We start from the raw sequence: 10,045 nt of genomic DNA on the forward strand, positions 1-10,045 counted from the left end.
GTCTTAGTTTCTTCACATATAATCTCACAAATTAAACCCCAGTGTCTGAAACCATAATTTGATTAATACCTTATCAACCCACATACCTTTTCACTTTTTTTTACTGGTAAATAATCATATACTAGCACATACTATGTCCATCTATCTTATGTACATATTAATATAGTTTGTTTAGTTTTTTTCCTAATATTATTTTCAGACTTCATACAAATTTTTTGTGTCAGACAAAAACAAGTAATTAACTTCAACACAATCCCAGGGGAAAGTCTCCTTAAGAATCTCAGCTGCATGTTAGCCAAGGCCTTTCCAGTATCCTACTTCTGAAAGAAAAAGCAGACATTTCAGTTTCCACCTCCAGCCCATTGCTGATTTGGAAACAGAAGGAGCAAAGGTCAATCCACAGTGGAGCAAGTTGCAGTATTTGTTGCTAGGGTCCTATAAACTGTGTCATAATTGGAACTGTGAACCTGCAGAGACCCTTATTAGAGTTTAATAGACTGGCAAGGTCATCACTGCTTTCATTGTGAAAATGAAAATGTTGTCTAGGAGTTTAATGAACACAATGATGTTTCTGCATGTCCCCAAAAATTCCTGAGAGCATCTGGAACTGGTTTGATCTTGTTGGAACATTGATTTTTCTTTTTCTTTCTCTCCCAAGTACTTTTTTTGCTGAGGGCAATCTTGTTTGTCTGCATATAGAGAGAAGGGGTTCTTGTTCAAAGGGAAAAATTGTAGGCTTTTTCCTGAGAATTGGTTTTAAACCTAGTTGCAGTGTCCTCCTAAGGAGAAAAATCTAATTCCACTTTTCAGCTCTCTGTAGTCCTCATGGGAAAGAGAAAGGCAATAACCAACATAATTATGCAAGGTTTAGGGCAAATATTGTCAGCGTGACCTTACAAGGAGAATTGGGTTACTGCTAGGAATTTGGTTTGAAATTAAGTAGCTGTACACTCCTTAAGCAAGTGTTTGCAAATAATATCCAACATTTTCATATCCATTAACAGACCCTAAGATCATCAGCCCTGTTATACATCCAGAAAAAACTGGCATATTTATTTACAGAATAATTTGTAAAAAATAGGAAAAAGAGGGAAAAGGAGGGTTTTTGCCAGCTATAGAAACTTTGATTGCTCGGAATGGCTGCTATATTCATATCTCATTACCCAATTCATTCAGAATGTTAGTGCTGGAGGGATAACGAAGCCTTCTCTCAGTCTCACAGTAGATATTAAAGCTGTCAACAAGTCTTTGAAGTTGTGAACTTACTAATTTTTCTAAGTCATCTTACATGGTGAAATCAGGAATGCAACCACAGAAAAAAAAGGGTTTTAAGGTATTGACTCTCCAACTATTACTTCATTTGGGTGAAAAGAAAAAAAACCTGTTACTCAGTGTCACATTAGAGAAATCACAGAATAAAAGAATCATAGAATATGAAATATTGGACGGGGATCTCAAGGATTATCTGGTCCAACCTTTATTTGTCAAAAGCACAATCCACACAAAATGGCCCAGCACCTAGTCCACCTGGATCTTAAAATTGTCCTATTTCAACCTCCCCAGGAGTAACTTACCCATTAGTCCTCACCTTTTCCCTGTTAATTATTGTGAAAAGGCGCCCCTGTCTTCTCTGTAGTCACTGGATCATGGTCATAAATTCTCACCCAAATCTTCTTTTCTCAAACCTGAACAAGTCTAGAACTCTTATCCTTAGCTCAGAGGGCAAACTGCTCTTTCCTATCTCTGTGGCACTTCTCTGGACCCTCTTCAACCTGTCTACATCTTTTTCGTATAGTAGGGGCCAAAAGTGAGCAAAGTATTCCAGCTGTGGCCTGACCAGAGCCAAGTAAATCAAAATGATGACTTTATCTCTGTGGGTCAGAGACAGCCCAGCATCCCATTGGCATTCTTTGTCACAGCATCACAGAGTTCATTCCTACTGAACTTGTCCACCAAGACCCTTCCACAGGCAGGAAGGTAGATCCCAGCCTGCCCTGCACTCCTGTGTTATATTTTTTCAGATGCAATACTTCACACTTGTCTGGTTAGCACACTCTTCCACCCTATCCAGGTCTTCTTGCAGGGTGGCTCTCCCTGCCAAAGTGCCCACTTCACCACTCAGTTTGGTATCATTTGCAAAGTTCAACAGGTTACATTTGATCCCAACTTCCAGGCACTAATGAAAACATTAAGACAGCACTGAGCCCAGTATTTGTCCCTGGGTACACCACTTGTGCCAGGTTTGAAAAGCAGCTACTTGCCACTCACTCCTGGGGGGAGACTGGTCAGCCAGTTCTACACTCACCACACAGACCACTGGTCTAAACTATAATACAACACTTTCTCTAAGAAGAGGCTGTGGAAGACCCTGTGAAAAGCCTTGAAGAACTCCAGGTAGACAGTGCCCACTACTTGTTCCGTATCAACAAACTAGGCTGCTTTGTTGTAGAAGGTGATCAAGTTTGTCAGGTACAGCTTGCACTTGGTGAAACCATGCTGGCTTTTCCCAATCATCTGACTTGTGATGGCCTCCAGGAGGTTAATTTATTCATTAACCTTCCTAGTCACTGAAGTAAGAATTCTGGGCTTGTAATTTCCTGAATCCTCCTTCAAGCCCATCTTGTTAGATGGGGGTGACAGCCTTGTTCCATGCTTCTAGGAAGATATCCATGACTTCTCAAAGACTATGGAGAGAGGCCTCACAATGATGTCAGCCTTAACACTCTCAAGTAGATATTGTCAGGTCCCATTGATTTGTGCAGGGAGTCAAGCTCCTGTGTTCCAGCTCCTGTGGTCCAAGTTCACAAACCCAATCTTCCCTCTCTGACTCTTGGCCTGTGTTATCATCAACCTGGATTGTCGTTCCCAAGGCCTGGGGTCAAACAACGTTGGTAAAGGTGGAGCTGAAGGAAGCGTAGAGAACCTATGCCTTTTCAGCATTACTGGTGACTAATTTCCTTCTGTTTAACAGTGGGCCAGTATTTTTGTGTTTATGCTTGGTCTTTACAAAGAACCCTTTCTTTGTGGATTTTGATGTCTTTGACCAATTCCAAATCATGAGATTTTGTTTTTCTAACAGAATCTTAGCACTCCCTGGCAATGAGCTTGTATCTCTCAACAGGTATTTGTCCACTTTGTCATCGCTGGTGTGCTTCTATTCTGTTCCAAACAGACTCAGAATCTTGCAGACTGTAGTCATCCACTGTGACTCTCCAGTCATGTGAGCTGTCACACCATATTAGAGTTATTCCTACGATCCAACTTTCTGACCAGCCATGGAGCTCTAGCTGCTATTTCTTCCCCAAGGTGCATGCATTGCTACACATGCACATGAGATGGTTGGCCTAAGAATATGTATTAGATGAGAAGCAAAAAACACATAAAGAAAAAAAATATAAGAATTCTCATTATCCGATAGGTGTAGCAGTTCCCAGGGCATTCAAGAACCTACAACTGGTGACTAGTAGTAGCTGTTAGAGACATTTTCCAGTTGTGAGGTGCTGGTATCTATAAACATGGCTTTTGACACTGTCAGGAAATCCATTGCTGTAAGCATCCTCAAAAGTTTTAATCAGGGTGAAATGGTATGTTTTTTGTATATATTTCCATTTTAAAAGTCATAGAGAATGAAAAGCTATTTGTGGATTTAATGTAACCCATTTTAATGCGTAAAATGGGTTACATCTGAGGCAAACAGAAGAGGCACAGGAAGAATTTATTATTGCAGTATTACTCTAATTGCAATGGAGATCTTCTTGTGAAGCCTTATTTTAAGTAGGTTTTTTTCCATAACAGTAACTAGTGAATAAAAACGTAGTAGCTATGCAGTAGTTGTGCAACTCAGAGAGTGAACTAAAAAATATTCATTGTCTTAGCTAATGTATATGCTTCTGACTATTTCCCTGGCAGCACTTAGTAATTCAAAGTGATTAAAATAAATTGATTCTGTATCTTTGTGATAAAGACAGAGTATACAGCTCTGTTCTCACAGTATAGGTTAAGATTTTATTACTTAGCTTGATTCTGGCTTATAATTGGCCTTTTGATTCTCAGTGAACTGTGAATAAAATCTGATATGTTTCAGATTATGTTAAGGAAGATGCACTTACGACTGAAATACATTCAATTTTATGAGGAAATGATGAAAATTATTATTTCACTGTACTTGAAGTGCAAAATAAAAAGTCTTACATGGATAATCAGGATTCCTCTGTGCTCTATGTTAATGACTATTGGCATCTTCCAGTTTTACTACTACAACTCATCAGATTATAATATTTTTTCATTTTTTTTCTTAATACAGAACTCTGGGATATTAACTAAGGTTCTCATGCAGATGGCTAGATCTAAAACACCTAGTTCAAGATTAAAATGTGAGCTCAAGGGGTTTATTTCATTTTGTGGTCACAAAGGAATGGGTAGGAAGAAGGAAGAGATAGGGGGAGAAAAGTATTTTGTCTCATTATGGTCTTTATATACATGGTAATGTCTGTAGTCAAATCACAGTCTATTTTAATATGCAAGTTAAAATACAGAATTCTGATCTTTCTTATATATTTGAAATGCAATTTTTGTATTTTTTTCTTATAGACAGCTTAATATGAAAAGAATGGTGTCGTGGTTTTAAACCAATAACTAAGAAAATTACTTATTTCTTGCTGTGAGATATGGATTAGAACAAGAGCAAAACAGGCATACAACTTAAAAGGGAAAAAAAGAAAGTTTATTGACAAACCACAATAATAAGAACACCAGAATAAACTTCCAGAAAAACCTTTTCATCCCCTATCTACCTACTATTCCCTTGTTCACATAACAACAGAGACAAAAACTTTGGAACTTTGATGGTTAAAACAGTCCCAATTCTTGCTACAGTCTTTTCACCAGTCTTTGTAGAGAAATAGAAGTTTCTTCCTGTTAATTTATGGAGTTTCTCACAAGAAAACTATTTTTGTTATAGTTTTCCATTGCCGTAATGTTAGCTGCCCAGAGCTGCTATGATTAGAGTTCACTCCTCCCATTTTCACATCACTCTGAAGTGTGTATGGGCCATGAGTCTAGAGATAGCATTTTTAAGGATAAGTTATTCAAAGGCAAAAAAGTCTTCTTCATCTGTTTCTGTGAGCTTCACCAGAAAACAGTTTTCTCATTGCCTCTCAAGGCTTCCAATCTCCCAGCACTTCACTATACCATAATTACTCTACTTTTTACTCAAATTTACACTTTGAACACTTTATTCCTCTCTAGATCCTGTATCATGAATTAAAGGAGTTCTTTTCAGGACTTCATTGTCCATCTCCATAGTTTTAACAGGAAGATATTTCAGCTTAATTAAAGCATCTTCTTAATTCTCTACTTCTTCTGAAGCTTCTTTTCTTTCCTGTCACTGGTAGTTTATAAAGTCTCTTTTCATGTTGATCACTCTCTCTCTCTCTCTCTGGATAAAAAGATTAATCTGCAAGTCTCATCTGGGTAATGAAAGAGTTAAAATCTTGCCCAGGCTTTTGTAGATGGTTCGGGGATCTCTGCCGAACAGGAGCTGGAGCCGTCTGTGATGGAAAGTTCCTCATGGCTGCTCTGGAGCGTGTAGTCACTGCTCCAACCCGCTGCAAGTCCAGGGCCTCTCTCTTTCTTCACTGGGCAGTTCCTAGTGAATGTAGTTACAGCAAAACCTGCAGCCGAGCCAGAGATGGGCTCGGCCCGGCCTGGCCCGGGGAAAACCTTCCCCAGGCCCCCCCATCTCCCGGCCTGGAGACGGGGCAGGCCCGGCCCCATCCCCGCCCGGCCGCATGGCCTGGGCAGGGACGGGAGGCCTGGAGCTCCGCCACCCTCCACAGCCAGAAAACAAAGAGAACCCAGAGAGCTCTGCTTTTACATTTTAAGGTAGGGTTCACAAGTTGATCCCACTTTTTAATGGTCTAAACTGCTGTCAATTCCCAGCAATGACCGATAATTGGTCAGGAGAAAAGACTCCAAGCACTTCCCAGCAACTCCAACTCCCTTAAAGGTAAAGTAACTCCATGACAAATGGTTTGCATTTTCAGCTGCTAAATGATATTCTCTTGTGTTGTACATTGCCTTTTCTAGCTGTCTGCAGTGGCTTCATTAAGATGGGGTTTGTAAATGGAATAAAGTTAAACCTCCACCCAGAAGGCATCACAGAATAAAAGGTAAAATGAAGAAACTGGCAATGAAGCTTCAGGCAACAATAGGATTTTTAACATAATCTAACAGATGTATAATTCATAACAGCATTTACTTTCACAAGCAGGTTTTCCTCAGGCAATGCCAACAGGATTATTTACATAAACATGATTTGTTTGTACAAGTAAGACTTATATGATTGGACTCACACTGTGCAATAATGCAAAAATGTACTAAGTTATGTGTCCACAAAATTCCCTTTCACCTCTGACGACCAAGAACTGGATGATATCACTATACATAGTAATATTGCATGTTGCTTAGACTTTCTTTATCTTTACTGGTCATTTATGTGTATCTGAAAATCACTACATAATACATAAATTGGCACAATTCTCTCTCTGCACACATGGGACACCTTAATAACAACTGGTGTTGCCTTGGCAAACTTGTGTAGAAAAGCTTCTGAGGACTAAACTCAGTCAGTTTGAAAAAATACATATTTATATCCCCAAACTGCCTTTTAAGAAAGACTATTCAGTGCAAGTCAAAAGTGGACTCATATAACGTAGTCAATGAAGTGTACCCTTCTCTCTTTCACTGATATAAATTTGAAAAGGCTTGGTTTAATACAGTTGCTTTCTCTCCTCATGGAAATTTAATTCCAAGAAGCAATCTAGGTCAGCCTCTTACCGGTGTACCAATTAACAAGACACGTCCATTATATTTATTATCCCTCTGCAAGGTGTCAGACTTCAACTTTAGAATTAGCAAAACCAGTATGACTTCAATTTACAAAAAAATTGTAATTGGAGTGTGAAGGTTCTTTATTTTCTCGGGTAACTTGCTCCTCACTTTCCTTTAAATTGTATTAATGTATTGCTGAATTTAAAATGTACAGATTTTGCCATGTACACTTTGATATATTTTTGCATTTTCAGTGACCTCAAAACAGATTAATGTTCTAATAAGTTCAAGAGGTCCTTTCTGTTAGGAAGCATTCATACTGAGTACTACAACAAAAATCTGCTCCATTAGTGTTTCTTTTTTTTCTTTTTCCCTCACTCTAATTGATAGAAATCATAGCACTAAATTAAGCTCTTCTTCCTCCCACCTGCTTTTAGAGGAGATAGCAACCTCTTGATCACTGTGATACTCAAAGTAGTAAAAGAAAATGCCTTCACAAAATACACTTCAAAGGTATGTTTTGAAAGAAGAAAAGATTAGTTTGTGATCTTGGTGTTAATGGGAGTAATATGAATGTCTCTATTGAAAGAAAAAAACCAAACTACACAAACCTCAAAACACACCTGATGGACTAAGTTTCCATAGTAGCCAGATAAACTCCAGTGTCAGTTTTTCATAAAGCATAGTGGGAAGGGGGAAAAATCTTAAACATGCATATTAATTGTGAGATCTCATGCAAGTTGCCACCCTTAATGCATACAATTCTATAGGGCCTTATACATGTGAAAGAAATATGAAAATAGTGTCTTTAGGTCTTTAACCTATGTTAATTTCTCTTATTAGCAGACATGTTATCTCCTTTGAAAGGGCTGATGGAATGGCAAAATCATAAATCTTTGGGAATTGTCTATATTTAATACTCAAGGGTCCCAAACAAATGGTTTCTTATAAACATCAAGAAAAATACCAGGTATTAAGAAAAATGGTTCAGATGTCATTTCAATAAAATTCTAGAATGTACTTACAGTAACTCAAAAGAGTTACTTAGAGTTTTATAATTTTGTGATGAAAAATCCCTCAGATTTTGCAAAAAGAAAACAATATTCCTCTTGTCATGATTCTTCTAGGAAAGGTTTGATTGTTCTGGGTGATGCCAGAAATATTTAAACAAAGTAGAAAAGTAGTTTCAACATACACAAAAAACATTTTTAATAAAGTCTCACACCTGCTTATCACAGACATAAATGACCTGTGCTCATGCACTGGCCTGAACAGAAAGTTGGCTCAGTTCTGTAGGTCATCAATCCAAAGGAGTTTTCAATATTCTGTTGATGTGTGGCTAACAGTGCTACTGCTATGCAAGCAAGAACTTGCCTGTATCATTCATTGTAATTCTAAGGGTGACCAAAAAGGAGGAGGTTAGCAAAAGCAGAAAAAAAAAGGATAAAAATGCATAAATACTAATACTGAAGAAGACAGGAAATATATCAATACTAATACCAAGCCACTCAAAGGGCTGAGTCATTGCACCCCAATGCAACTTTCACAATGCAAAAATCACTCCAGTATTACCACTTAGCCCTTTTAAGCATTGCTGCAATACCAGTAGAACATCAGCTAGTGTCAGGTACAGCGTCAGGTCTTCCATTTCTTCAGCTTCAATTATCAGGGTGTTCTTTTATCCTTACAATAATGAACTTTGCCTGTGTTCAAGGATGCACTGGAAATAGCAGTACACTCACTACTGGCAACCACTGTGTTGCTTCCTTTGCCTTCACACTTTTACTAAGCGACATAATTTATGTACGTTTTTAGTAAAATGTCAGTTCACTATGTAAACTGTAGTGGGATATTTAGCTAAGTTTTCACTGGTGACACAGAAGAACCAGGGAGGAAATGTGAGAGACACGATCTGTATTTCTCCTTATATCCCAAAAAAGTGAGGGTAGTGTCTATATATTTCAAAGAGCTATGAAGTTTCCACCTCTCTTCAATAAGCCAAATTGAAAAAAAAAATTTCTTTTTTGCCTCCCCAGAGCCCTTTTCAAGGTGTAACTAAAGCTGTTTAAACAGAAGACGTTTTTTCTGGCAGCATACATTGTGTAAGTGTAGGTGCAAGCCCTGTGTGCAATGCATACTCTGACCTCCATAGCTTATTCTTATTAAGGTTAGGAGTCGATCTCCAATTTGTTCCCATTTTTCCCCACTCATTTGAAGATTATTCCTCAGTTTATTTGAAAAACACATTAGTTGTAAGGGTTGTTTTCATCAATTCATGTAATCTAGGATTTATAATTAATGCAATTTAGTTACTTCTGTCTGATACTATTACACAACACAGCTGACATTCTCTCATCAGACCAACAAAATTGAAAAAAAAATTGTTACTGAGCACTGCAGTCAATGGTTTGGAAGCAGGAAATCTCTCTTCAACCTCTCTCAGTTCAGACGAACCTGAACACCAGCTAGGGTGTTTTAAACATTGGATAGGGTTTCTTTTCCTAGGAGCATTGAATAGGAGGAACTGTCACGTATCACAAGTTTAAATTTACTCTAGGCAGACAAGCTGTAAGGAGAAAATTTATTCAGGTGAAGAAAAACTCAATGAAAATGTGGTTTGATTCATAGTCCTCTGTCACTTGTGAAATGTGTCATTAGTGGAATCTCCTGTTAAGGTTGTATTATTCTGCTTTAGTGCTACATACAGGGCTAAGCCAGAAATTTTATGTTGAAACTACTTTTCAAAGGATTTTTATTAAATTAAATTTCCTTCCAAAAGTGTCTGTTTTTCTTCAAAGACAAAGGGAAAAAAATAATCAGTGAAAAGCTGACAACAGAAAATATTTTGGCAGAGATAAAAACATCTTTGAAAAAAATCTTCCCATGCCTACCCTACTGTACTCAGCCTTTGACAGCAGGTCAAGATTTTTCCCAAAAATTAATGACTACAATTTTTGGTTTTGTTTTAATTTCATTAATGCATGCCCCAGAGTGGAAAACTTTCAATGAGATGAAAAATACAAAATTCATCTTTCAATAAGCATTCACTAAGTGTTGCCTACTTTCTGGAGAACACAACCAGAATCTAACAGCCATTACAGGCCAAGTCATATTCTCCACCAAATGCATGGAAATCTGCAAGAATTGACAAGTGCTAGTGGCTCTGTGGGTGCTGATAATTTGGAGACAGCAGTTTTGCCACATATGTTAAAGT

At 37.9% G+C, this 10,045-nt stretch overlaps 1 long non-coding RNA gene across 1 annotated transcript; it reads left to right on the top strand.

The window, feature by feature from the left end:
* The first annotated feature begins 5,547 nt into the window (after nucleotides 1-5,547).
* LOC147648102 (uncharacterized) lies at nucleotides 5,548-9,609 on the top strand. Its single transcript, XR_015280629.1, has 2 exons — nucleotides 5,548-5,883; nucleotides 6,088-9,609. It is a non-coding gene; the product is annotated as an uncharacterized LOC147648102 (long non-coding RNA).
* The last annotated feature ends 436 nt before the right edge of the window (nucleotides 9,610-10,045 follow it).

This window comes from Cyanistes caeruleus, chromosome Z (genome assembly GCF_971803275.1).
Source record: "Cyanistes caeruleus chromosome Z, bCyaCae1.hap1.1, whole genome shotgun sequence".
NCBI classification, from domain to species: domain Eukaryota; kingdom Metazoa; phylum Chordata; class Aves; order Passeriformes; family Paridae; genus Cyanistes; species Cyanistes caeruleus.